The sequence below is a fragment of the Oratosquilla oratoria genome, chromosome 38, assembly GCF_046742065.1.
Source record: "Oratosquilla oratoria isolate Oo_2021 chromosome 38, ASM4674206v1, whole genome shotgun sequence".
Taxonomy (NCBI): Eukaryota; Metazoa; Arthropoda; class Malacostraca; order Stomatopoda; family Squillidae; genus Oratosquilla; species Oratosquilla oratoria.
This window is the reverse complement of record NC_134814.1, coordinates 5,476,032-5,503,531: the sequence shown is the minus strand read 5'-3', so window position 1 is coordinate 5,503,531 and position 27,500 is coordinate 5,476,032. Positions and strand designations below refer to the sequence as shown.

The 27,500-nt window shown below is 38.7% G+C and overlaps 1 long non-coding RNA gene across 1 annotated transcript in view; it reads right to left on the bottom strand.

Annotated features, from left to right (window-relative positions):
• Window positions 1-8,393: 8,393 nt before the first annotated feature.
• LOC143019735 (uncharacterized) overlaps window positions 8,394-27,500 on the bottom strand; it is a 41,602-nt gene continuing 22,495 nt past the window's right edge. The window contains exons 2-3 of the long non-coding RNA XR_012965858.1: window positions 16,749-16,944; window positions 8,394-8,530 (exon numbers count right to left, since the gene is read on the bottom strand). This is a non-coding gene — a long non-coding RNA (uncharacterized LOC143019735). The remainder of the gene's footprint in view (window positions 8,531-16,748; window positions 16,945-27,500) is intronic.

The window sequence follows — 27,500 nt, the reverse complement described above, 5'->3', positions numbered from 1 at the left end:
ACACACACACACACACACACACACACACACACATACACACACACACGGCTCTAAAGGGAACACACACATAAACACACATATGTTCACACACATAACACACATACATTCACACAAATAAGCAAGTACATGCTCACACACACACACACACACACACACACACACACACACGCACGCACACACACACACACACACACGGCTCTAAACGGAAGACACACATAAACACACATATGTTCACACACATAACACACATACATTCACACAAATAAGCAAGTACATGCTCACAAACACACACACACACACACACACACACACACACACACACACACACACACACACACACACACACACACACACACACACACACACACACGGCTCTAAACGGAAGACACACATAAACACACATATGTTCACACACATAACACACATACATTCACACAAATAAGCAAGTACATGCTCACACACACACACACACACACACACACACACACACACACACGCACACACACACACACACACACACACACACACACACACACACACGGCTCTAAAGGGAACACACACATAAACACACAATGTCCACACACATAACACAAATAAATTCACACAAATAATCAACTACATGCTCACACACACACACACACACACACACACACACACACACACACACACACACACACACACACACACACACACACACGGCTCTAAACGGAAGACACACATAAACACACATATGTTCACACACATAACACACATACATTCACACAAATAAGCAAATACATGCTCACAAACACACACACACACACACACACACACACACACACACACACACACACACACACACACACACACACACACACACACACACACGGCTCTAAACGGAAGACACACATAAACACACATGTTCACACACATAACACACATACATTCACACAAATAAGCAAGTACATGCTCACACACACACACACACACACACACACACACACACACACACACACACACACACACACACACACACACACACACACACACACACACACACACACATACAAACACTCGTGCACACATCATATTACGAAGAAGAGTTTCGTAATTGTTAGTAAACGTCACAATAAAGGAAGAATGTTAAGACTGAAAATTAAATAAAGGCGAAAAGCATATCAGATAACCGCAATGACAGTAATGATGGTGGTGGTTGTGGTGGTATTGGTGATGGTGATGATAATGATAATGATGGTGGTTGTGGTTGTGAAAACATCTCCAAGGGCAATATACACAAAACATCGACAAACGTCGATGATGTTGACGGCGACTCATGAGAAACGACAACGACGACGACGACGACGACGACGACGACAATGACGTCAGAGGATGTGGTGGATACGGTGACCCGGGTAGCGATGGCGACGTACACTGTGTATCGGTAATAACAGAGTTGATTCTGGGGAAGATAGCGACAGGTGAGGAGGGCCTTGGTGCAAGCACCGTCGCAGCCCACGCCAGAAGTCTGATCCACAGGAACGTCACTTATGACTTGCTGTTTTCAATGAGGAACGCCGAACTTCTTTATACACGCATAAAACCCCGAGAGGAACCATCATACTTACTAACAGCTACACCTGTCGATAGATCAATACTTTGTCTCGGCTTTCGGTTACTTTGTAAGCTGAATGGAAGCTTCTGGTTTTGTTTGAATAAGCTCAAAACGTCAATCCACCGGACCAGGGCTGTTTCTCATTTGCATGTTGTTGGGCGTCAAAAGACAACTCGTTCTCGTGACCGAAACTTGCCTTTGATACCTTCAAAACAGTTTCAGTACACGGTCCGTCTCCTTCTGTCTTTCATCATGCTGGTTGAGTTTTATGCCCGAGTTGTGGTGAAGAAGAGGGTAACAGAGGACAAGAGGAAGAAAACGGAAGAAAGGATCTACAGAAACATGAAGAACAGGAGGAGGAGGAGGAAGAGGAGGAGGAGGAGGAGGAAGGAGAACAGAAAGGAAGAGGACAAGCAACAGGAAGAAAAGGGAGAAGAGGTTTACAAGAAGGTGAAGAGGAGGAGGATGGTGAGTGGGAGGAGGAAGAGGAGGAGGAGGAGAAAGAAGAGGAGGAGAAACAGGAGGAGGAGGAGGAGGAGGAAAAGAAGCAGGAGGAGGAGGAGAAACAGAAGGAGGAGGAGAAACAGGAGGAGGAAGAGAAAGAGGAGAAACAGGAGGAGGAGGAGAAACAGGAGGAGGAGGAGGAGGAGGAGAGGGGGAGGAAAACTAGAGAGAAGAAGAAGAGGAGGAGGAGGAGTTCAAGCAATAGGGGATATGAGAGGAAAGAGGAAGAAGAGGAGGAATAGGAAGAGGAGGAGGAAGAGGCGGAGAAATAGGAGGAAGAGAGGAGGAGTAGGGTAAAGAGAGGGAGAAGGAGGAAGAGGAGAGTTAGGAGGAGGGGACGAGTGGGATAAAGTGAAAAAAAGAGAAGAAAGAGAGAAAAAAAGAGAGGAAGACGAAAAAGAAAAGAAAGAACAGAACGAAGAGAATTAAGAGAAGGGAGATGAGGAAAAGGAAGAGAAGAAGAATATAGTGTAGGATGAGGAAGAGGAAGAGGAAAGTTAAACGGGGAAGACTAGTAAGATAAAGAGGAAAAAGAGAGGAAAGAAAAGGAAGAAAAAGAGAAGAAAAGGAAGGAAGGAAAGGAAGAGAAAGAAGAGAAGGAAGAGGAGAAATAGAAGGAAGAGAGAAGATATGTAGGAGATGTAAGATAAGAAGAGAGAGAAGAAAGGGAAGAGAAGAAAGAGAGAGAAGAGAAGGGAAAAGAAGAAAAAGAAGAAGAAGAAGAAGAAAAGAAAGAAGAAGTAGGAGAAGAAGAAGAAGAAGGAAGAGAAAGAAAAGAAGAAAGAGAGAGAAGAGGAGGGAAAAGAAGAAGAAGAAAAAGAATAAGAAGAAGAAGTAGAAGAAGAAGAAGAAAAAGAAGAAGAAAAAGAAGAAAAAGAAGAAGGAGAAGAGGAAAAAGAAGAAGAAAAAGAAGAAAAAAAGAAAAAGGAAAATAAGAGGAAGATGAGGAAGAACAATAAGAAGAAGATGAAGAAGAACAATAAGAAGAAGAAAAAGAAGAGGAGGAGGAGGAATAAGAGGAGGAGGAGGAGGAGGAAAATGTGAATATTAATGGGAGGGAGGGAACGAGGAATACGGCGGAGGTGACGTGGGTCGTGTTGACGTTGTGACGTCACTACGGGAAGACAGGTGGAGTGACTTAAGTGATTAACCCAACAACACCACTTGTGGCCAACCCCTCCCTCCCTCCCTCTCTCCCTCACTCCCTCACTCACTCCCTCCCTCCCTCCCTCCCTCACTCCCTCACTCCCTCATTCCCTCCATCGACCCTCTCTGCCTTTCTGTCAAACAAGCACATCGCCTTTGCAACCCCTTTCCAATGTCCGCTTCGGAGGTTATATATGCTATGTACGTATAATCGTACACTTATTTTTACATACATATACATACACACGTACACATGAATTCATGTACACACATACACACACGCATTTACTCACGCATATATAGACACACGCATGTAAGCACACACGCGCACACACACAACCACACACACGCAAACACACACACGCACACACACTCACACACACACACACACACACACACACACACACACACACACACACACACAAGAGCAACGACAAAGTTGGCACCAGCTCTTTCCAAATTAACATACGAACAAAGATGATCTAAATTGGAATTACCAACACTGGAGCAGAGAAGAGAAAGAGGAGATCTACTGACTATCTATAGAATCATGAAAGGAATGGAAATCCTTGATAGGAATGATTTACTAAAATGGGACAATGGAAAAACAAGAGGACATGAAAAGAAACTCAAAAAGGATAACTATAGAAGAGACCTGAAAAATTGCTTCACACACAGAATGATACCTGGAATAATTTAGATAAAGAAACAGTGTGTGCAAACACTATTCAAGATCTTAAGAAAAAACTTGATGCTGAAAGATACAAAGACGGGTCACCACGAGCATAGCTCCCTTCCCGTATAATACAACTAAGTAAATACACACACACACACACACACACACACACACACACACACACACACACACACACACACACACACACACACACACACACAAACACACACACATTTTTTTCGTTGGTGCTTTAAACAAGAAACAAAAGAATAGTGATATCAGGAAAAGTATTTGTTTATATTACATAAGCGCTTGTTTTTACACTACAAATGACTATTAGTGTACAAAATCTCATTAGAAATTGACCAGAACGAAATTGAGGCTGAAATGGAGGGCAGGGATAACATCCAATGTCATAAAAACTTAACAATGGAGGAAAGTGTAACAGAGTTCAGATATTTGAGGAATTTTCTTTCACCCCATGAATCAGTTTCATTAGTTAAAACAACAGTTCGAGACTTTGATGAATGAGAGAATCAATCTTCTCTATACCATAAAGAAAAGTGAAGCTAGGTTAAAACCAAACAAGGATAAGATCAATGGCTTGTCGGATGGTTATCTGGCCAATGCAAGGAAACAGATAACTTGAAAGAGGTAATGAGAGAGAGAGAGAGAGAGAGAGAGAGAGAGAGAGAGAGAGAGAGAGAGAGAGAGAGAGAGAGAGAGAGAGAGAGAGAGAGGGAATTTCTTGTTAGATATGTTGTCGATAAGACTAGATATGTCATAATTTTTGACCGGCTGGAAGAGCATATTATTCTATAGTAAGTACGCCAAGAACAAGAAATGAGAAAATCCCAGGGAAATTACCTCCATGATTAAAGGAAATTGCTCAAATACGATCGATGAGATTGGCAATATGTTTAAATTAGGTCAGCACAGGAGGAATAGCTCACGGTTAATGAAAATAAAGTTAATTCGTTGCCCATGGCAAATAAAATAATTATCAATTCTTGGAAGTTAGCATGAAAATATAAATCTAGGTGGTTAATTTGTATCAGGAAAGACGCGACTGAAGATGAACGACCTGTGAAACGGAAACTTGTAAGAGAAAGGAAAGTAAAAAATTAAGCGAAAACAGAAAACGAAAACAGCATTTTTTTCTGGTGATTTCTCAATCCGAGCGTAAAGAAATTGTTTCGAACGAAACAGGAGGGCAATATAACACAGAAAACACTGTAAGAAAATTAAAATCAGACATATCAATATAGATCGTTTACCGTTGCCAAGGTGTGGGGCAGAAATTTACTTGACGATTAGACATTCATGTATGTTGTGTTTAGTAAATATCAAGTTCCTAAGAAACGTTGCTCCACAACTAGAGAATAATAGATATACTATCTAGAAAAGGGAAAGGAATTTCGTGCTTGGTGGTTGAAAATAACTTACCAAAACATGACTCATAGATGAATTATTCTTTGTTTACTAGATAAGATCCGTTGCAACTACGTCTTTGGAACTTTCTCGAACCTTTCGTTGCTGACGTGAAGAACAAGAGATGAATATTTCCACACGTCGATAGTAATCACATTCCATACACCTTCACAGTGTCCTAATTTTGATGTCTCGACAAAGCATCATCGCTCAATTCCCAATGTCTACAGCTATGGGAGTAATTACCGAGGAACCCAAAGATCACTTGTTAACCAGGGAAGACTACATTCCCGTCGCCATCTTCGAAAAGAAATTATGACTTTGCTAAATCGTTGGGACTAACTAAACTGACTATGATAAAATGGCATGAGACGGGCCACTTACCTGCTGAGCAAGCCCGACCCATCATCAAAATCATAAATGGATATTGTCCTAATCACAGAGACGACATCAAGTTTGATGTTAGCGAAGAGCCGGGATTGAACACGCAAAGGAGTCGGTTCGGACCATAAACGTCGTTAGCAAAAGTACTTCAGACCCAAAGACAGACGAATAATCGTGTGTTATCTTGACTCCGTCACCTCATTCTCGAGTATCAGTACTGTACTTCCCTGGGCCGCGCAGTCGTATCGTGTATACCGTGTTGAACCCATGAGCAGGTGATTGGGAATTCGATTCCCGGGAACCCGTTGGCTCCCGATAGCCTTGGCCAGGTGGGCAAGCGACCCAACATGGACCTAAAAAAAAAACCAAAAAAAAAAACAGCGGCTTGCGTCAACCGCCAGGGCTTTGCCCTACCACGGGTTTCTCATCTTCTGCGAGGTAATAATGTAATGGTGAGGCGAGTTACTGTATTTCCCTGCTACAGACATCCGTCTCCACAGGGCAATCAGGTAAATGTCCGAGAAGAAGGAAATTCCAAGGTAACACAATGGGAGCTTTCTTTTGGCTTTTACCGTGATTATTGAGCTTATTATTCACGTTATTACATAAACACATTACTTGTACCAAGTGTTCATCTAAATCATATTTTTCTTGCTTTATCTCGATCGAAATGCAAACGATCGATAGTTGAGGACTTTTGATCTCTGTGTGGTCAAATGTCATGCGACATTGGCACTTAGCACTGTGTACTGTATGCACAAGAGACTTGACACAAAATAACACGGAATACTGTGCAAAGATCTAATCGCCTCCCATTCGCTAGAAAATCGTTTCTGATCGGATTTGCACAGAATCAAGACAGTTCATATTGAAGAGGAAAAGGAAGAGGAAAGGGAAGATAAAGAGAAGAGGAAGAGGAAGAGGAAGAAGACAAGAGGAAGGAGAAGAGGAAGGGGAAGTGGAAAGAGGAGGGTAAGAAGAAAGAGGAATAGGAAGAGGAAGAGGAAGATGAAGAGGGGAGGGAAAAGAAAGAGGAAGAAGAGGAAAAGGAAAAGTGAGAAAAGAGGAGGGTAAGAAGAAAGAGGAATAGGAAGAGGAAGAGGAAGATGAGGAGGAAAGGAAAAGAAAGAGAAAGAAGAGGTAAAGGAAAAATGAGAAAAGAAGAAGAGGAAGAAGAAAAGAAAAAAAAAACGAGAAAAGAAAAGGTGGAAAATGAGATGGTGAAGAAGAAAGAAGATGAGGAGGGGGGGTGGAGGAGAAGGTGGAAGAGGAAATGGAAGAGGAATGGGGGAACGAAAAGAAACGAAAAAGTGAAAAAAGAGAAGACAAAGATATAGAGAAATATGAACTTCTGGATCCGAAAATTTTCTATGTGATGTGTTTATAAACACACCTTTTTCAACGTATGCGGCTTTTGTCAAAGGTTATGTACTATCATACAACTATGTTTTATATCACAAATCTTATTCATCTTTTCCTGTTTTATTATTTGCATAACTAAATTCAACTTTCGTCTGTGGTTCTGAGACTATAGTCTCGGTATTGAAAGGTCAGAGACAAAAATGAGCATAATGAAGGAGACCGCAGGAGACCATAAGGCCTACATTAGGCAGTTCCATGTCCCTTACTATCTGTCATCCCCATCCATGAATTTATCTAACCTTCTCTAAAAGCAACTGTTTCAGTGTTCCCTACATAATTACCTACAATATTCCGCTAGTAAACTAGGTCGTGATTATTTCCTTCTAAAACCTAAAATTGTCCAATTTAGATAGGCAAATGAATAAACAAATAAATAAGATAGTTGTTATAGAATGAAACAAAAGTTAGATTGGGAAGGAAAGCATCGATTACATGGGGCAAGTCAAGCGGCAAGTCAAGTGTGCAAGTTACTTGAAGTGGAGAGAAAAGCGAGCAAGTGCCCGTTCACACAGGCCAAGTCACAGACATGTGGCCTGTGTGAACATATACTTGCTCACTTTCCTCTCCAGTGCATGTAACTTGCACACTTGACTTGCCTCTCAACTTGCTATGTGTAAACGAGGCTTAAAGGAGGACAAGGCAGCAAATGTGTGAATTGAAATGATAAAGGATGGAGTAGATGGGGTAAACATAAGAACATAAGAACGGAGGAGACTGCAAGAGACCATAAGGCCTACACTAGGCAGTTCCGAATCCATCACCACCTGTCGTCCCTATCCATAAAGTTGTCTAAAAAGAGACAAAGAGAATATTCTGACAAGGAGATGGGAATCCGAAATACGAATAAAGATAAAATGAAAGTGTTGTAAAAAGATTCGTAAGACAAAAGCATAAAAAATGTCTAACAAAGAGGATGATGAACGAAAAGAAAATAAAGCACACCGAAGGATATTAACAATGAATTAAATAGATATATTAAATAAATCAATTAAGAAATAGAATAAAGGTAATAATAATAATAAATAATGAAATAAGAAAAATAACGGATGTAGGGTATTAATAATGTAGTCGCTAATAACCAACGTCTATTTATTCATTTATTTATTTGTTTATCATTTAACCTTACCTATTCATTTATCTATTCATTATTATCTATATCATTATAATTTATTTATTTATTTATTTATTTATCTATCTATTCATTTATTTATTCATTTATTCATTTATTCATTTATTCATTTATTTATTTGTTTATTAATTTATTTATCATTATTATGATTTTTTCGCATCCGACCTAGTTATGGACCAAAAAGTCTCCTGTCGGCATGCTCCTCCTTTGTAATCCTTTGTATTCCTTTGTAATTGAGGACAGCATCCTACGGAAGGAGAAATAGTAAAAATAAAAAGAGATCGCTATTCTTCTACAAGTAAATATTAGCCAATCATAAAAGAAAAATGCGTTACTCTGGGTCATAAGGGTGGTATTCTTAAAAAATTCTTTCCTTATATAAATCTTATATAAATCCTTGGAAGGGAAAGATTTATTTAAGGAAAGATTTTTTTTTAAGAATACCACCGTAAGATTTATATAAGATTTATATAAGGAAAGTGTTTTTTTAAGAATATCTCCGTACGGTGGCGGCACACTAGGCATTTTTCACTAGCATGCTACTTGCTTTTGCTACTTTCTTTGAGTAGAAGCGACTTCGGTTACGATCTTTTGTTTTTCAAAATTCCTAATGTTAAATGTCCTAATGTTTTGCTTTTTATAGTGAGAAGCTGAACGACGAACTAAGAGAAGTTGAACCTAGAGTACGAATGTTAGACACATTGTTGAGATGCTTTCACGGAAGTCTAGAATATTGTCACCGAATTCGTTTCTACTCAAATCAAGTAGCAAAAGCAAGTAGCAAAAGCAAGTAGCAAAAGTAGGTAGCAAAAGCAAGTAGCATAAACAAGTAGCAAAAGCAAGTAGCAAAAGCAAGTAGCATGCTAGCCTAGTGTGCCGCCACATCTATGCAGTCCGCACCCCAGACGGAACTTCGAAATTTACCATACGATGACAGGTTTACGCAGATTAACTTACAATTTCTAGAGCAGTGGTTCCCTAACTTTTTTTTTGTCCGCGACCCAAATCCAGATCCGGTGAGGATGTGGCGACCCAATCACCAAAAAGCAATTTAGTTTAGCTTAGTTTGGTTTTATGCGTAAGTGTGGGGAAGCTTTTGATTGAAATTATTTTTTTTTCTAAGAAGGTCTCGCGACCCATTGTTGAACACTTCGCGACCCATAGTTTGGGTCGCGACCCATAGTTTGGGAATCGCTGATCTAGAAAGACAAAGAGTACGGGGGGGATCTAATAGAGGTATTCAAATGGGCCAAGGGCTTTAACAAGGATGATGCAAACAAGGTTATCATATCAAGACCGTAGGGCAGGACTTCTTTTAACCAACTGCTAAAAAAAAATCGTAGTAATGGATTTCAATTTGACCAATTTATGTTTAAGAAAGAAATATGCAAGAATTGTTTTACAAATAGGGTGGTTAACGAATGAAATTGACTTAGTAACCATTTATTGAACGCTGAACCAATTAGTTGTTTTAAAGGAAGATTAAATAACTTCATGAATTGGGATGACAGGTGGTAAGAGACATGGAACTGCCTAGTGTAGGCCTTATGGTCTCTTACAGTCACCTCCACTCTTATGTTCTTATGTAAGGAGTACCATGCAAGGATTGGCAATGAGAAAGGATTTTGTTTGTGCACAGAGCAAAAAATGTCCCCGATACAAACAACGATGATGATGATGATATGGTTTGACGTCACAAACTCCCCCCCCCCCTCCCTATGGCTAGGACGGTGCCCCTTACAGAGGACTTTGTAGCATGGAATTCAATGAACCATGCCCTTGGTCCAACTTCGCCAGCGGCAGGGTTCGAACCGCCATCCCTCTCGACCTTCGTCGCAAGTAACGACCCCCTAACACATAACTCGTAAAACAGTCTTCCAGTGATTCCTGGAATTTTTGGGTTCCGTAGTGACAAATCACCCACACTTTATGTCATCATTAATCATCATTAATTGGAGGGCGGCATACACCAGGGAGCGCGTTACTTCACTCACACGCTGGGGCCAGTCCCAACGGTCTCCCGAGGGGCAAGCTCCCATACAGTCACCCTTCCCATCCCATTCAAAACAACTCTCGACAGATTTGATCAACAACCCTGTGAGTGGTTACTTAATGTAACTACAAATAAAAAGATCATGTTAAAATCGATGGTATCTTTGTAACACTCCAAATAACCGGGCTATTACGAAGACCATTCTTATCTTACCATCATTAAAACACAGATGTTAAAAGAACGATGGATTGTGTTTGTTTTAAGTGCCACGTGGCATACATGGCAAGGAGGGCCAAGGCATGTTGCTCGACCTGACGACCTCGGGAATTATTTATGAAAGCTAGTGAGGAGAGTTAAGTACTCACGACAATAATCCTTTGTCGTTCCCGACAAGACATGTTCCATTGTGAATCAAAAATATCATAAAATAGCTTTAGTAATGCGTATACCATACTGTCAAAATTAAGTGGAATTAAAACAAACAACTTTAAATCAATTTGAAATTCAAGATCAAGGGGAAGTTGAGACCAGTGCAGTAACAGTTGTTTTGAAGTATTTTGAGAAAAAAAATTAATATAAGTAACATAAGTACCTGATAACATTGTATGCTTGGTGCAAAGTGCGTGTTGTTGAGCGTGTTAGAATATTTGTGTTTGTGAAAAGTATCTGAAACCAATGAAAGGTGGTGTTAGGACTATAATGCGACATTTGTATACTTCACTTATGATATCCGTCGTTGCAGACGAGATTTGAAAGCTATGAAAACGCGATTTAAACAATTGCCTATCACTTCCCGGAGATCGAATTCAGGCCAATCGCGCTCAAAGCAGGAATGCAACCCAATGTTCCACGTGGGTTTCGTGCAAATAAGATATTAACATATCCGTGTTTTTTTATAGAACAGAAAATTTAAAGAGAAACCGACAGGGTCAAGATTTTCCATAAACTAGGATGGAAAGATTTAATGATAATAACAATAAAAGTCAGCACCCCATGGGACACATTTCAAATTTCGCGCCATTTACAGCTAGGTTGATGACGTCAATCCTAGAACAACCGTCGGAGCGCGCTGTTAAGATTTTTTCATGGCGTTTTGTAAAAAAAAAATATATATGTAAATGGATAAACTATAATTGTTTCCGTAAACTAGGCTGAAATAATAATAATGATAATAATAATAATAATAACAACAACAACACTAACAGATAAATTCAATGCCTGTTTTCTTTTCAACCTTACCTGCTTATTACGCAGTCCTTAAATAAAAATCAACAACCCGTGAAACGTATTCAATTTTCGCGCCACGTAAAACTTAGCTGATGACGTCAATCCTAGAATGACTTTGGAGGCGCGCTGTAAAGATTTTTCCTTGACGCTTCGTAATAAAATACGAATAAATAAAGTGTAGTTATTTTCTACAAGTGGTATTGTCTAGTTTGGCTAATTAATACACATTAACAAAACGACTGAAAAACAGAGTTTACCGTCAATCTATCGATTTCTTTTTAATATCATACTTTTGGTGATAAATGATTAATAACCCCTACCACACATCATGATTTATTTGATAGACTTCGCGAAAATAAAGTACATGTAAATTCATGTTGTATAAGGAGGATAAGTATGAATGTGGTAGTTCTAGAGGGATAAGCTTGTGGAGTGTGGTTGGTAAGGCTTTGACTTGGAGAAAGCGTATGATAGGGTTGATAGAAAACTGCTGTGACGTGTGTTGCAAATGTATTTTGGAAACTGTGAAATAAATCATGGGTATGTCAGGATCGGAAATTATGATAGTGAATAGTCTGAGGTGTATGTAGGGTTGCATCAGGGTTATGTGATGTCGCTATTGTTGTCCAATGTGCAAATGGATGTAATGATAAAGAAGTAAATTCGTTTGTTAGACAGAGGTTTGGAAACAGTGGGAGAAAGTCGAGGGATGTGAGATATAAATCACCCATTGAGGGCATATGCTAGGGGGCGCTTTGGTCCACTCACACCCGGGCGCCAGTACCCACGGCCTCTCTGAGCAAGGTTCCATGCAAGCACCCTTCCTATCCCAAACAACTCTCGACAGGTTGGATCAACTTGCCCTTCCAGCCATGAATTCTGTGGTCGTCTCCTACATTGAGAGTTATAAATGAATCAGCTGTTGTGAATTGGTGACTTTGGGATTAAGTATTATTCTGGGGAGAGATGGAAGTAGTTGTGAGTAAATATGGGTAAAAATGGGTAATATGGGTAATAAAATGGGTAATGGTAATGGGTAATAGGTAAAATGGGTAATAAAATGGTAATATGGGTAAAATGAGGCTACAAAATGTACAAGGAATGCCGTTGGTGGAATGGTGGATGTAACTGAAAGGTAAAACGATTGAGAACATATAGAGATTGAGGGAATGGATGTGGAGGTGACGTATAGAGTTGAAAAAAGTCGACATTTGAGTGGATAAGTATATCTAGGAATGAACGCAAAGAAAATGTTGTATAGAAGAGAAATTGTGCTTCATGTTCTGTAGGGAACGGGCACTTGGAATATAAGAGTTATTGACTGCATATAGCTACACAACTGCGAATAAAACGAACACAATTTACAATGATTAGTCGTTTTATTTCGTTAAAGCCCCAGTCACATCGACCACCTTCGACCGAAAATCAAGCGATCGGTCGGCGACACAAAACCTATGCAAGGAATTGAAATGGAAAAAGTTAATGTGGTTGATAAGATGAAAATCTATGTACTGGGGACTATTCAGTGTGTGTTGTAATATATCTATCTATCGTTCTATCTATTTATCTATCTTGTTACCGACTACCGGCGACTTCCAAAGATTACCTGCAACTGTCCGGAGACCATCTAGTCGCCGGTGGTCGGAAACAGGTTGTAAGTTTGGTGTGACTGAGCCCTAAGTCACTCGTAAGTCACGTGCAAAAGTTTCAACCCACGTTACAGTCCTTAAAATGTCAGTATGATTTATTTTTTGCCGAGTACGTGATATGTTTTCCTATGTGATATTGAGCTTAAATTTAGGTAATTTTCTTGAAAGCGTAAAAGAGTTGTCAGACAAAAAGTTTTGAATTTTGTAACATAAAACTCTGGTTGGGTGAAAAAATTACTTGTTACTGTACCATACCTGATGTATGACACTATCATCATTGGCTATGGAGCTTAAATATTTCCAGCAGATATGTCTTCTGCAACTCTTTGGCAATATTTTTATATCTACTAATGCAATTTTTGAATCCACAAAGTCCCATACCTACGTTTTCCATTTTCTTTTTTCTTTGTAAATACTACTAATAGAAGTCTCGAGGCCCGGACGGGGCTAGTTTAGTAGCCGATAGTTCTAGATGCAAGTTAACGGACCCATCAAGTAAGTGTTGACACTAGAATAGTTTGAAGGCAAGTTTACTAATTTTCCATTGACACTGGGCAAGTGGAGGGATAGTTTACAAGTCACTAGCACTATCGGCTACTAAACTAGCCCCGTGTCGACAAGAGAAAAAAAATCTCCACAGCAAAGTCGTATTTGTTGATGTTACGAACATTAAAAAAAGAAGTCGGCCCCGTGTCAACAAAAGAAAAAAAAAATCTCCACAACAAAGTCGTACTTGTTGATGTTACGAACATTAAAAAACAAAGTGGGAGAAAAGTTAATTTCTCAAAATCATAACGTATCGAAGCGTTTCGAAACGTACATAAATCTTCGAATCTCCAGAGCGTGTAAGGTGTTGTGTCTGAGCGCGTGAAGTAAGAAGGAAGTTACAAGATCTTAATCGATTCCAGGAATCGAGTTTCACCTTGCATATGGCAGCGAGCGACTCGCAAACAACACAGTATTGCATTCTTGTTCACACCCGGCACTTAATCTATTTATTAAGTTACCCAACGCGTTACCCAACGTCCTTGTTCTTTGGCAAAGAAAAGCGTAAAACTCAGGTCTGTTTTACACGTGATCTAAGACCATGGTGAATCACACACACATGGAAATTTGTCATGTCACTCATACCATAATAGAAAATTTCGAAAGATACATTTGATTAGACCCTCGTTGGCTAGCGGTTTAGAGCGTCGCTACTTGCGGCGGAGGTCGAGGTGACGTGGGTTCGAACCCTGCCTCCAGCGAGCTGGACCAAGGGCATGATTTATTAACTTCCACGCTATAAAGCCCTCTGTAAGGGGCACTGTCCTAGCCTCCTGATGGTGGAGTTCGTGAAGATGACCCGAATTACTGTCATAAATAATTAGCACATTTTATCGTAACTCTGGCTTTATATACTGTGAAACAGAGGCTAATATTTTTGAGCTCATACTTAATAGATTGTAGAAAAGGATAACATAGGCAGAGCTGAGCGCGTTCCCCGATGCGTTCATAGGTGCGTTCCTCGGTGTCCTGAGCAGTCAAGCCAGTCAGTAAACCGAGGAACGCTCAAAGGAATGCATATATAAACGCGCATAGGAATGCATATATAAACGCACATAGGAACGCACCGAGGAACGCGCCCAGCTCTAGACATTGGGGCTTGAAAGATCCAATTCCACATCCAGGATCTTACTTCCTTCAACAGAGCAACGCTTTATAATTATAAACGCACATAGGAACGCACTGAGGAACGCGCCCAGCCCTAGACATTGGGTCTTGAAAGATCCAATTCCACATCCAGGATCTTACTTCCTTCAACAGAGCAACGCTTTTTAATCATAAACGCACATAGGAACGCACTGAGGAACGCGCCCAGCTCTAGACATTGGGTCTTGAAAAATACAATTCCACATCAAGGATCTTACCTCCTTCAACAGAGCACCGCTTTTTATTAATTCTGCGAGTGCAAACGCAAGAGAATTTTGTAAATAGCTATAATAGTTATTGAACGAGAACTTCAGGCTAGACGAAGTTTCTGAAAGATTGATCCCTCAAACGCATAACGAATTCGCCAGACGTCTGTAGCTCCGCGGTGACCCCAATATATATATATATATATATATATATATATATATATATATATACATATATATATATATATATATATATATATATACATACATATAATTTTATCATTATTATCATTGTTATTATTTTATTTTTCATTTATTTCTTTAGCTCTCTATCACCACCGAAACGGCAATGGTAACTGCATTTCAGATGGAGTTTATCATTTAACTTTACCTCCATGTATTATACGAACAAATGGCGTGTAGGGTGATTTGACACCTCTCCAAATCCTTACCTGCTTCGCCACCATAATTAGCTGACCTGTTATTATAATCTTTTGTGCACTAACTTCTGTTATAAAATAACACTGGCCGACAATTTTTTTTTTCATCAGAAATGAATTGTGTTATATCTATATACATTTCTAATGCAGCTTTCGAATTTATAGGCCATTTCATTGATTCACGCAAACTTTTTTTTTGTACGGTTACTTACTATTTTCAATCAATATTGTATTTATTGTAGCTACATTTATTATAAAACTTCCAGCGGTATGATTCATGTATGATATTACTTATTACTTATTTCATTACTAATAGTGCGTTTATGAGTCTTGGATATGAACTAGCAAGACTTTACAAGATAAATTGGGATTAGCTTCACACCGCCTTGACATTACAACCGCAATAGAGCAAGAAATATGCAATAAAAAGAACAATATAAATGAAGATCACGTAAAATAGAAGTTGACCTGTCTTATGCATTCAGTTTACAAACGATACTCAGACACAGTTGTCATCAGAGAAATTAAATGCTCGAAAATGGATTTTCGAAATCATAGTACAAGAATGTATCTAGTGCAGTATAAAAAAGATCTAATAAATCATGGATCTTTGGTGGGATACTTGACATTTGCTACTTGATTTTGATTTTGCTACTTGGTTTTGATTTTGCTACTTGATTTTGCTACTTGAATTTGCTACCTCGTTTGAGTAGAAACGACTTCGGTGACAATATTCTAGATTTCCGTAAGAACTTAGTTCGTCATTCAGCTTCTAACTATATGACGCAAGAGTAATCTAGCATTTGGAAATTTGAAAAACAAACGATCGTAACCGAAGTCATTTTCACTCGAACGAACTCGCGACGAGAGAATTGGCCCAGTGAGCCGCCATTTTTTTTTTTTTTTGACAAAAGTACCTTACAGTAAATAAAATCCTGATTCAAACCAGTGCAGAACACCCACAGCCATATCCAATACTCATATCGATCCAAATACCACTACAATAGGTACAAATAACAAACACGTACTTTACATTATTTTTCCCATATCTGTAATAAATCACTCCTCAAATCATATCAACATAGACATCAGTAACTGATGCCTAACTACACCCAAAACAGGCACAAAACTCTACTTCTACGTTGGCGCCAGGGGTCTGTATTACTCAGAAAAGAAGTCAAGAACACACAAGCACCCCAATCAATGAACCGAGCAGCCACTGCCAGCGTGCGCGTCAGGAAATCAATCTGTACAATACTTTGCGTCAGAGAGTGAAAATTGGATGCCGTGGCCGGACGCCATTCAAGTTGAGTCTTAAAAGGATATGAATGGTCGGACCCTGACGGCCACTTTGACACTCTCTTCCTCTCCCATGGTGCTCCTGTTGGCGTTCTCTTCGATGTCCTGGAGAATTCCTCAAGGCATGCAGGCCTTCAGGGGCATGGGACGCACGTCTGAGGGAATGGAAAATAAAACTGGAGTACAACTGGAAAAATAGTACACAGAGAATGACTATTTATATATTTATGCATAATCTCTCGCGAGGACACACACACACAAAATGTGTGTGTGTGTGTGTGTGTGTGTGTGTGTGTGTGTGTGTGTGTGTGTGTGTGTGTGTGTGTGTGTGTGTGTGTGTGTGTGTGTGAGAGAGAGAGAGAGAGAGAGAGAGAGAGAGAGAGAGAGAGAGAGAGAGAGAGAGAGAGTGTGTGTGTGTGTGTGTGTGTGTGTGTGTGTGTGTGTGTGTGTGTGTGTGTGTGTGTGTGTGTGTGTGAGTGTGTGTGTGTGTGTGTGTGTGTGTGTGTGTGTGAGTGTGTGTGTGTGTGTGTGTGTGTGTGAGAGAGAGAGAGAGAGAGAGAGAGAGAGAGTGTGTGTGTGTGTGTGTGTGTGTGTGTGTGTGTGAGTGTGTGTGTGTGTGTGTGAGAGAGAGAGAGAGAGAGAGAGAGAGAGAGAGAGAGAGAGAGAGAGAGAGAGAGAGAGAGAGAGAGAGTGAGAGAGAGAGAGAGAGAGAGAGAGAGAGAGAGAGTGTGAATGTATGCGAGTGTGGGCATGAGCATGTGTGAGTGTGAATATGTGTGTGTGTGTGTGTGTGTGTGTGTGTGTGTGTGTGTGTGTGTGTGTGTGTGTGTGTGTGTGTGTGTGTGTGTGTGTGTGTGTGTGTGTGTGTGTGTGTGTGTGTGTGTGTTTGTGTGCGTGTTTATGTGCGTGTGTATGTACGTGTGGACGTCCGTGCTTGCGTGCGTGTGTTTATGCGTGCATGCACGTCGCTTTGTGTGCGTGCGTGCGTATATTGCGGCAATGTATTGTAGCCCTGGAAAACTATTATAAACACACAGCTGGGGCCACATTTGTAAACAATTCTAGTAGCTAACAATCTCTCTCAAGGTCAAAGTTGTTCATAAAAGCTCATATATCTTAAAAGTACTTTCAAAATTAGAAATCCTTCGTAAGACCTTCCACCAAAGCTAAGAACAATTCTAGAGGACAAGATGGCAGGGCAAAAAATTAGATTTTTGTCGTACTTCATACTCAAGGAAAGCTATTTTGAGGAAATATGCATTTAAGGAGTTAGTTAAAAGATACTACTTCCTGAGCACCGTAGTAATATTGTATGTGGCTTATTAAGTGAAGTACGAGATTTTAAAGCCAGATGTCCAACTCAGGAGACGAACATAGTAACAGTAAAACTAATATCTTTAGAGTAACAAACTGTCAGCCGCGTTATTTCATTAACTATAGATACACTTTTATTGCCGAGCATTTTCGAGAGAAATATGGAAGCAAAAGAGATAAAAGAAGAGAGCAAGATAATTATTAAAGAGAGAGGAAGAAAGGCATATAAAGGAATAGAAAATTATATCTACGTAACAAAAGCCTTTTCCATTTTATTAGTGGGGAGGAGGAGACGTCCGAATTGAGACATATACTTGCCCCACGCCTTCCACATCCACCCATAATACATTTATCATCCACCCATAATCCATTTATCATCCCTCACATCTTTGTACCTTATGGATCAAATGTCATACCTTTCCTCCGACACACACACACACACACACACACGGAGGCGCGGTTGGTAGAGCGCTGGACTGGGAAGTACGGTGGTGCTCGCAGTACCTGGTTCGAATCCTGCCCAGGGCCGAAATTATTTTGGTATCGCTGTGCTTCGGGTCGTTACTCTGACTCTCGTGGGCAGGGAGTTGGGTGTGTGTGTGTGTGTGTGTGAAAGGTCATAGCATTACCCATAGATCGGACCTACGAGCTCTGAGCTCTCTTCCATGAGGGAAATAGCTGTCGATCACGAGTCCAACACGTGATCCAAAGACCAAGGTGAATACACACACACACACACACATACACACATATTTGTCACTCTTTTCTGTAATTATTTCCGGGTTTTCGATAGGACAATAAAGCAACTTTTAGTTTTTCTGTTTTTTTTTTTTTTATATATCAAAGAAAGTGTAGTATTGATCCACTTGTTTGTTTCACATTTCTTCTCCTTATTTGATATTTTCCGTCCACTTTTTGTTGTTGTTGTCCCAATCGCTTTTCCTTAAATTATCTTAATAGAAGGGAAATTCATTTTTGCTGGTCTAGTACAGTTTCTTCTTAGTCACTGTCGTTTCTCAACTTGATTTTGCTAAGGTCGTGTAAGATGGATATTTATGATGGCGATACCAAAAATGGCGGGAAATATGCAATCCTCGTAATTTACAAAGTAAGCTATATGATAATAACCATTCCTGTTATTTTTCAAAGGCAATAACGATTACTGATACAATTATCATACGCCAATTTTTTTAGGAGTTAGAGTAGAAGTTGTATTAATACAAGTCTTCGAGGCGAGATGAAAATAATGTAAAATGGCTTTAGAGGTTTTTTAGAGACTTTTTATTACGTTGGAAGTGATTTCCTATAATTTGTTAGTATTTGTGGATACGGCCCCTGATCACGCAGTTAGAAGGCAATTGTGTCCAGTCTCACACTTCTCTGAAAGAAATAATGATAATGATAAATATGAATAAATAAATCATAATAAGAAGAAGAAGAAGAAAAAGAAAAAGAAGAAGAAAAGATGAAGAAGAAGAAGAAGAAGAAGAAGAAGAAGAAGAAAAGAGGAAGAAGAAGAAGAAGAAGAAAAAGAAGAAGAAAAGATGAAGAAGAATAAAAAATAGTAGATGAAAAGGAAGAAAAAGAAGAAACAAAAAAGATAAAAAAGAATAAGAAGAAAAAGAAGAAGAAGAAGAAGAAGAAGAAGAAGAAGAAGAAGAAGAAAAAGAAGAAGAGGCAGAAAGAAAAAGAAGAAGAAAGAGAAGACATAATGTGTTGTCGTCATGGCGAAACGAGTCGAGTGTGCTCGAGGGCCCACGAATCCACGAGGGAGGGGGAAAGGAAGTCACAAAGGTCAGATGCGACGCGTTGACAGCAACCGCTTCGATTAAAATGTAACCGCCAAACTACCGCTGCTGTTGTTCCTGAGAGAGAGAGAGAGAGAGAGAGAGAGAGAGAGAGAGAGAGAGAGAGAGAGAGAGAGAGAGAGAGAGAGAGAGAGAGAGAGAGAGAGAGAGAGAGAGAGAGAGAGAGAGAGAGAACGCCACGTGACCACTAGATTACAGAGGAGGGACATGCCGGCAGGAGACCTTTTGGTCCATAACTAGGTCGGATGTAAAAAAATACATGATAAAAAAAAATTAATTAATCAATAAAAATTATAATAATATAAATAATTATAAATGAAATACGTAGATAAATAAATAGGTAACGTTAAATAATAAACAAACAGGTAAATAGTAAATAATAATAAATTGACAGATAAATGATAATTATCATTTATCTGTCAATTTATTCATTTATCACGCCATCATTTAATATAATGAATGATGGCGTGATGAGATGTTGAAGCGGGCTAGAAGGCCATTAACGCTCTTCCTGGATAAGATAATACCTTTTGGAATGTTTATCTAATGGTAACTTACATTTCACTGCTTAGAATATAGTCATTATAATTCATGTATTTTATTTGTTATTTACATTATTATAGTTTTTATTTATTCATTTATTATTATTTTTTTCGCATCCGTCCTAGATATGGACCAAAAGGTCTCCTGTCGACATACTCCGTCTTTGTAAACAAAGTGGGCCAATTAGAAGATGGATAATAGCGTTTGGCGTCTGTCTGAACGAAATCCATCAATTACTTTACCAGGCTGACAGAAAATGGCACAAAAACGACAATAAAAGAAAAATAAACGAAATTTTGTGCTGCAGGCCTAGTTGATATAATAATGCTATTATGTGGTTCAGTATTAGAATATTTTCTCTTTTTTCTTTCTTTCTTTCTTTTTCTTTCTTCCTACATAGACATATATAAGCCATCCTTCATATAAATAGAACAGTCTAGATTTAACCTGAACAAAGCTTATGACGGCTCCGCCTGGTGGAACATTTCCAGTCTATAAGTGATCATAAATCAATATTCTCTCTCACGAAATTCATTCAGCGAGTTTTTTCTCACGTTTATTTTGGTCTCAATTTAAACTAGACTGTTTAAATCTACTTGCAGATCTTAAACTTAATCTGCTATCCAGTCAAACGCAATTGCCGTTTTATAATGGTCATGAATTCCTTGGTTACGTTGATACATTCAATCAATCCATCAATCCATCCATCAGTCAACCAATCAATGGGGAGCAAATACCATGAACGTGTCGCTCCACTCACGCACTGACGTCATTCCCCACGGCGGCTTTGGAAAAGCTCCCATGCAGTAACCCTTCCCATTCCAAACAGTTCTCGGCAGGATTGATAGGTTTGCACCAGCCGTGAGTCTTGTACGCATCCCCTTCGTCTTTTCCATCGAAGTTGCCTCTGTGGAGATCATCCGGTGAGTGAACTCAATATAAGGCATTACCACATTCCCATATAGGCGAGGATGATTTTCACAAAATATGCTTGTACCAGGCCTTAGTTCAGTGGTTCCCAAACTGGGAGTAAATTACCCCCGGCGGTTAAATTATTTCCTGGGAGTAATTTAACAAATTTTCGGGAGTAACGGAGGGGTGACAGAAAAATAATAATAATAATTCTGAAAATCAAGAAGCTAAGAATTTCTCAACTAGCTTCAAAGCATGCAACTCCATCCATCCCACTGATGTTCTCGACATCTTTGGCAGTAGTCATTAGAGATGCACAAAGTTCAGATACAATAAATAAACGAAATTATCTCTAGTGTTTCAATTTAGCCACATATATCAATGTCGACCACATTTTGTGAAAGGGGTAACATGTTTAATGTGGCATGTTAAATTGGGTAACAAACTGAAAAAAGTTTAGGAACAACTGCCTTAGTTGAATCTCGCAGGACGGTCGTTGATTTGATACAAAGTCATAGAAGCAATAACCTAAAATTATCCAAAGACACATTGTATCAGAGACGTCAGTATTCAGTCTCCGTGCCTAACAGATGTACAGTAAGACAGCGAACACAAGCGACTCGATTCGCATCCTATTTCTTCAGCAAAAGTTCTGACAATGTCATATTTTCTAGTTGGCAGGGAAGAAACCAAAAAGAGAATGTGAAAATACACTTCAGAGATATTCTGTGTCCCATTCTTTCGTCAGGTTTGAGTATGAATGGAATAAACTTCCAACAGAGGCAATTGAATGCAATACAATTAAATATTTTAGAATTCACTTGGATCAACACTTAAACACCTTTCTTTTTCACCATCCAACCTCCTTGTGTACCAAAAGGTCTCCTATCAACATGCTTATCATTGTAACTCATTATAGTACCACAAATAATACAAAGAAAGTGTAGAACGGGTTGCCAGTATATCTTCATCCATGAGTCCATGTGAGTTTGTGAATGTACTGTACATGGCTGGATAACCACATCGACCACCTTTTTAATAATTCCCCCGGAGTTCTTATACTATGGTGATCTGTATGGATTTTCTTATGTTAAATGCTGAGAGATATTCCGGCGTGAATGAGATCTTAGTTTACCTTAACCCAACTTTGGTTTACCTTGACCCAACTTAGGATAGAAGTTGTCCCTCAACTAATCAAAAACGCCTTTAGACTTGTAAAAGAGAAAAAGTGTACTACATTTAATTCGAAGAAGCTGTCGATCAACAACACCTGACTACAAAGCCTTGATGGACAACTGGAGTACACCCCTATACGGATAATCAGCGTGTGCCGTGTTCCAAGGCTTAGAACGAAATACTTAGTTTCTATATCGTAAGTTCACCGCGTTTTGTCATGTGTTCTTCATTTTCGTTTCTCAAATCTATCATTCTCTCTACTAACTTGCGTCTGTTCTGTGTTTGGAATATTTGATAGAACCTCAGGTACCCTGCATGTGAAGTAGGATGGACCTTAATGACTAGATATTTTCTTTTTAGTCGAACCATATTTCATCTCATTTGAGACTAGAAAAGAACGTTCTAGAACACCAGAACGATACAAAACTGAACAACTCGAGCTTTGACTTGATCACCTACTTTACACAGTTCGTGCAACTTGGCGACCTTTTCCTCATCGATGCCAGATTTTACCAGATAAATAAATACCTGAAAAGACAGACAGAATATTCTTATTTTGACCATAAGAAGAACCGCACCTCGGGGGTGATTGTGTACGTCTTCGACGCTTCAGACAAGGTAGTTTGGTAGTTTAAGGAGAGTGCAGTAGGTGGCTGGCATGGAGGATGACAAGGCGTGGACGTTCTTCATCTCTGGAAGGTATCGACTGATTTCGGTTTATCAGACAATCGATTCGCTTCGACCCGCCGTCCATCACCCTTGTCTCGGTGTGTGTTATTATCATTAATGATTGTATTTGAGTATGTGTATGTGTGTGTGTGTGTGCGTATGTATGTATGTACATTTATGTACTTATGTAAGTATGCATGTACGTATATATGTATGTATGTAATGTATGCATGTGATGTATGTATGTATGTATGTAATGTATGTATGTAATGTATGCATGTGATGTATGTATGTAATATATGTATGTATGTATGTATGTAGGTATGTATGTATGTATTACACGTGCGTATGTATGCATGCATGTATGTATGTATATACGTATCTATGTTTATGTTTGTATGTGTGTGTATATGTATGCTTATATATTTGTATATGTATGTATATATGTATTTATGTTTATATGTTTGTATGTAAGTATATATGTATGTGCGTACATATGTATGTATATATGTATACCTTTATCGTTATCGTTTCCTTTGTTCTTAGCTCTCTTCTATATGTAAAATAAAACCAAACCACTAACATCCCCTCACAGCTAATAAAACTGACAATAACACTGATGGTTTGCAGTCTGGATAAGGATATATGGGGACGTGTTGGAGAGCCCAGCGGGTGTCTGGATAAAGGTTAAGAACCCGTGTGTTAAATCATTCAAACCAACGCTGCGCATGACGGGTGCCAGCATCGATCCCTGAGGGACTTCGCTTCTCGCCTCGCTTCGGTGGGAGTGGCCCTTCCAAATTACAGTTTTCAAGTTACTCCCTTCCAGAAAGCCTCTTATTCACTGTAACAATTTGCCCCTAATCCCAATCTTTGAGTTCGCCGTCCAAAGACGCTTCCTTAAGTGGTTTCATGGCGCCCAGGTATATGCAATGCATCTGATTATCTCTTGTTGTATGTCTGTTCTTCTGTCGTAGTACCTTAAGATTGAGATGTATGGTCTTTATAACCTGAATATTTATTGTTTGCCTCATAACAGTATATCTTTTAAATATGTTCTCTCCATTTCAAATATGTTCTCTCCATTTCTCTCTATTTCTTTCAGTAGTATACATCTGTGAATTGGAAACATTGGTCTATAGTTCTCATATGTTACTCCCTTCCAGAAAGCCTCTCAATCGCTGAAACAATTTGCCCGTAATCCCAATCTTTGAATTCGCCGTCCAAAGACGCTTCCTTAAGTGGTTTTATGGCCCACAGGTATATGCAATGCATCTGATTATCTCTTGTTGTATGTCTGTTCTTCTGTCGTAGTACCTTAAGATTGAGATGTATGGTCTTTATAACCTGAATATTTATTGTTTGCCTCATAACAGTATATCTTTTAAATATGTTCTCTCCATTTCAAATATGTTCTCTCCATTTCTCTCTATTTCTTTCAGTAGTATACATCTGTGAATTGGAAACATTGGTCTATAGTTCTCATATGTTACTCCCTTCCAGAAAGCCTCTCAATCGCTGAAACAATTTGCCCGTAATCCCAATCTTTGAATTCGCCGTCCAAAGACGCTTCCTTAAGTGGTTTTATGGCCCACAGGTATATGCAATGCATCTGTTTATCTCTTGTTGTATGTCTGTTCTTCTGCGATGAATCTCTTTATCTCTTGTCGTATGTCTGTTCTTCTGCAATGCATTTGTTTATCTCTTGTTGTATGTCTGCTGTTCTGCAATGCATCTGTTTATAACTTGTTGTATGTCTGTTCTTCTGCAATGCATCTGTTTATCTCTTGTTGTATGTCTGCTGTTCTGCAGTGCATCTGTTTATCTCTTGTTGTATGTCTGTTGTTCTGCAATGCATCTGTTTATCTCTTGTTGTATGTCTGTTCTTCTGCAATGCATCTGTTTATCTCTAGTTGTATGTCTGTTGTTCTGTAATGCATCTGTTTATCTCTTGTTGTATGTCTGCTGTTCTGTAATGCATCTGTTTATCTCTTGTTGTATGTCTGTTGTTCTGCAATGCATCTGTTTATCTCTTGTTGTATGTCTGTTGTTCTGTAATGCATCTGTTTATCTCTTGTTGTATGTCTGTTCTTCTGCAATGCATCTGTTTATCTCTTGTTGTATGTCTGTTGTTCTGCAATGCATCTGTTTATCTCTTGTTGTATGTCTGTTCTTCTGCAATGCATCTGTTTATCTCTTGTTGTATGTCTGTTCTTCTGCAATGCATCTGTTTATCTCTTGTTGTATGTCTGTTCTTCTGCAATGCATCTGTTTATCTCTTGTTGTATGTCTGTTGTTCTGCAATGCATCTGTTTATCTCTTGTTGTATGTCTGTTCTTCTGCAATGCATCTGTTTATCTCTTGTTGTATGTCTGTTGTTCTGCAATGCATCTGTTTATCTCTAGTTGTATGTCTGTTGTTCTGTAATGCATCTGTTTATCTCTTGTTGTATGTCTGTTCTTCTGCAATGCATCTGTTTATCTCTTGTTGTATGTCTGTTCTTCTGTAATGCATTTGTTTATCTCTTGTTGTATGTCTGTTCTTCTGCAATGCATCTGTTTATCTAATGTTGTATGTCTGTTCTTCTGCAGTGCATCTGTTTATCTCTTGTTGTATGTCTGTTCTTCTGTAATGCATCTGTTTATCTCTTGTTGTATGTCTGTTCTTCTGCAATGCATCTGTTTATCTCTTGTTGTATGTCTGTTGTTCTGCAATGCATCTGTGTATCTATTGTTGTATGTCTGTTTTCTGCAATGCATCTGTTTATCTCTTGTTGTATGTCTGTTCTTCTGCAATTCATCTGTTTATCTCTTGTTGTATGTCTGTTCTTCTGCAATGCATCTGTGTATCTCTTGTTTTATGTCTGTTGTTCTTCAATGCATCTGTTTATCTCTTGTATTTCTGTTGTTCTGCAATGCATCTGTTTATTTCTTGTTGTATGTCTGTTCTTCTGCAATGCATCTGTTTATCTCTTGTTGTATGTCTGTTCTTCTGCAATGCATCTGTTTATCTCTTGTTGTATGTCTGTTCTTCTGCAATGCATCTGTTTATCTCTTGTTGTATGTCTGTTCTTCTGCAATGCATCTGTTTATCTCTTGTTGTATGTCTGTTCTTCTGCAATGCATCTGTTTATCTCTAGTTGTATGTCTGTTGTTCTGTAATGCATCTGTTTATCTCTTGTTGTATGTCTGTTCTTCTGCAATGCATCTGTTTATCTCTTGTTGTATGTCTGTTCTTCTGTAATGCATTTGTTTATCTCTTGTTGTATGTCTGTTCTTCTGCAATGCATCTGTTTATCTAATGTTGTATGTCTGTTCTTCTGCAGTGCATCTGTTTATCTCTTGTTGTATGTCTGTTCTTCTGTAATGCATCTGTTTATCTCTTGTTGTATGTCTGTTCTTCTGCAATGCATCTGTTTATCTCTTGTTGTATGTCTGTTGTTCTGCAATGCATCTGTGTATCTATTGTTGTATGTCTGTTTTCTGCAATGCATCTGTTTATCTCTTGTTGTATGTCTGTTCTTCTGCAATTCATCTGTTTATCTCTTGTTGTATGTCTGTTCTTCTGCAATGCATCTGTTTATCTCTTGTTGTATGTCTGTTGTTCTGCAATGCATCTGTTTATCTCTTGTATGTCTGTTGTTCTGCAATGCATCTGTCTATCTCTTGTTGTATGTCTGTTGTTCTGCAATGCATCTGTTTATCTCTTGTTGTATGTCTGTTCTTCTGCAATGCATTGGTTTATCTCTTGTTGCATGTCTGTTGTTCTGCAATGCATCTGTTTATCTCTTGTTGTATGTCTGTTCTTCTGCAATGCATCTGTTTATCTCTTGTTGTATGTCTGTTCTTCTGTCGTAGTACATTAAGTTTGAGATATATGGTCTTTATAACCTGAATATTTATTGTTTGCCTCATAACAGTATATGTTTTAAATATGTTCTCTCCATTTTAAATATGTTCTTTCCATTAATCTCTATGTCTTCCAGAAGTATACATCTGTGAATTGGAAACATTGGTCTATATTTATCACATAGGGAGACTATACCTGCTAGGTTCAGTTTTGAATAAAAAACTATTTATTCATTTACTTATTCATTTGTTCATTTATTCATTTATCTATTTTATTTGTTTATTTACCTATTTATTTATTTATTTATTCATCAGTTTATATATTTGTTTGATTATTTATTCATTTATTTGTTTAATCAATTAATTGTTTGTTTATTCATTTACTTATTTGTTGATTAATTTACATATTCGTTTGCGTATTTATTTACCTATATAATTATC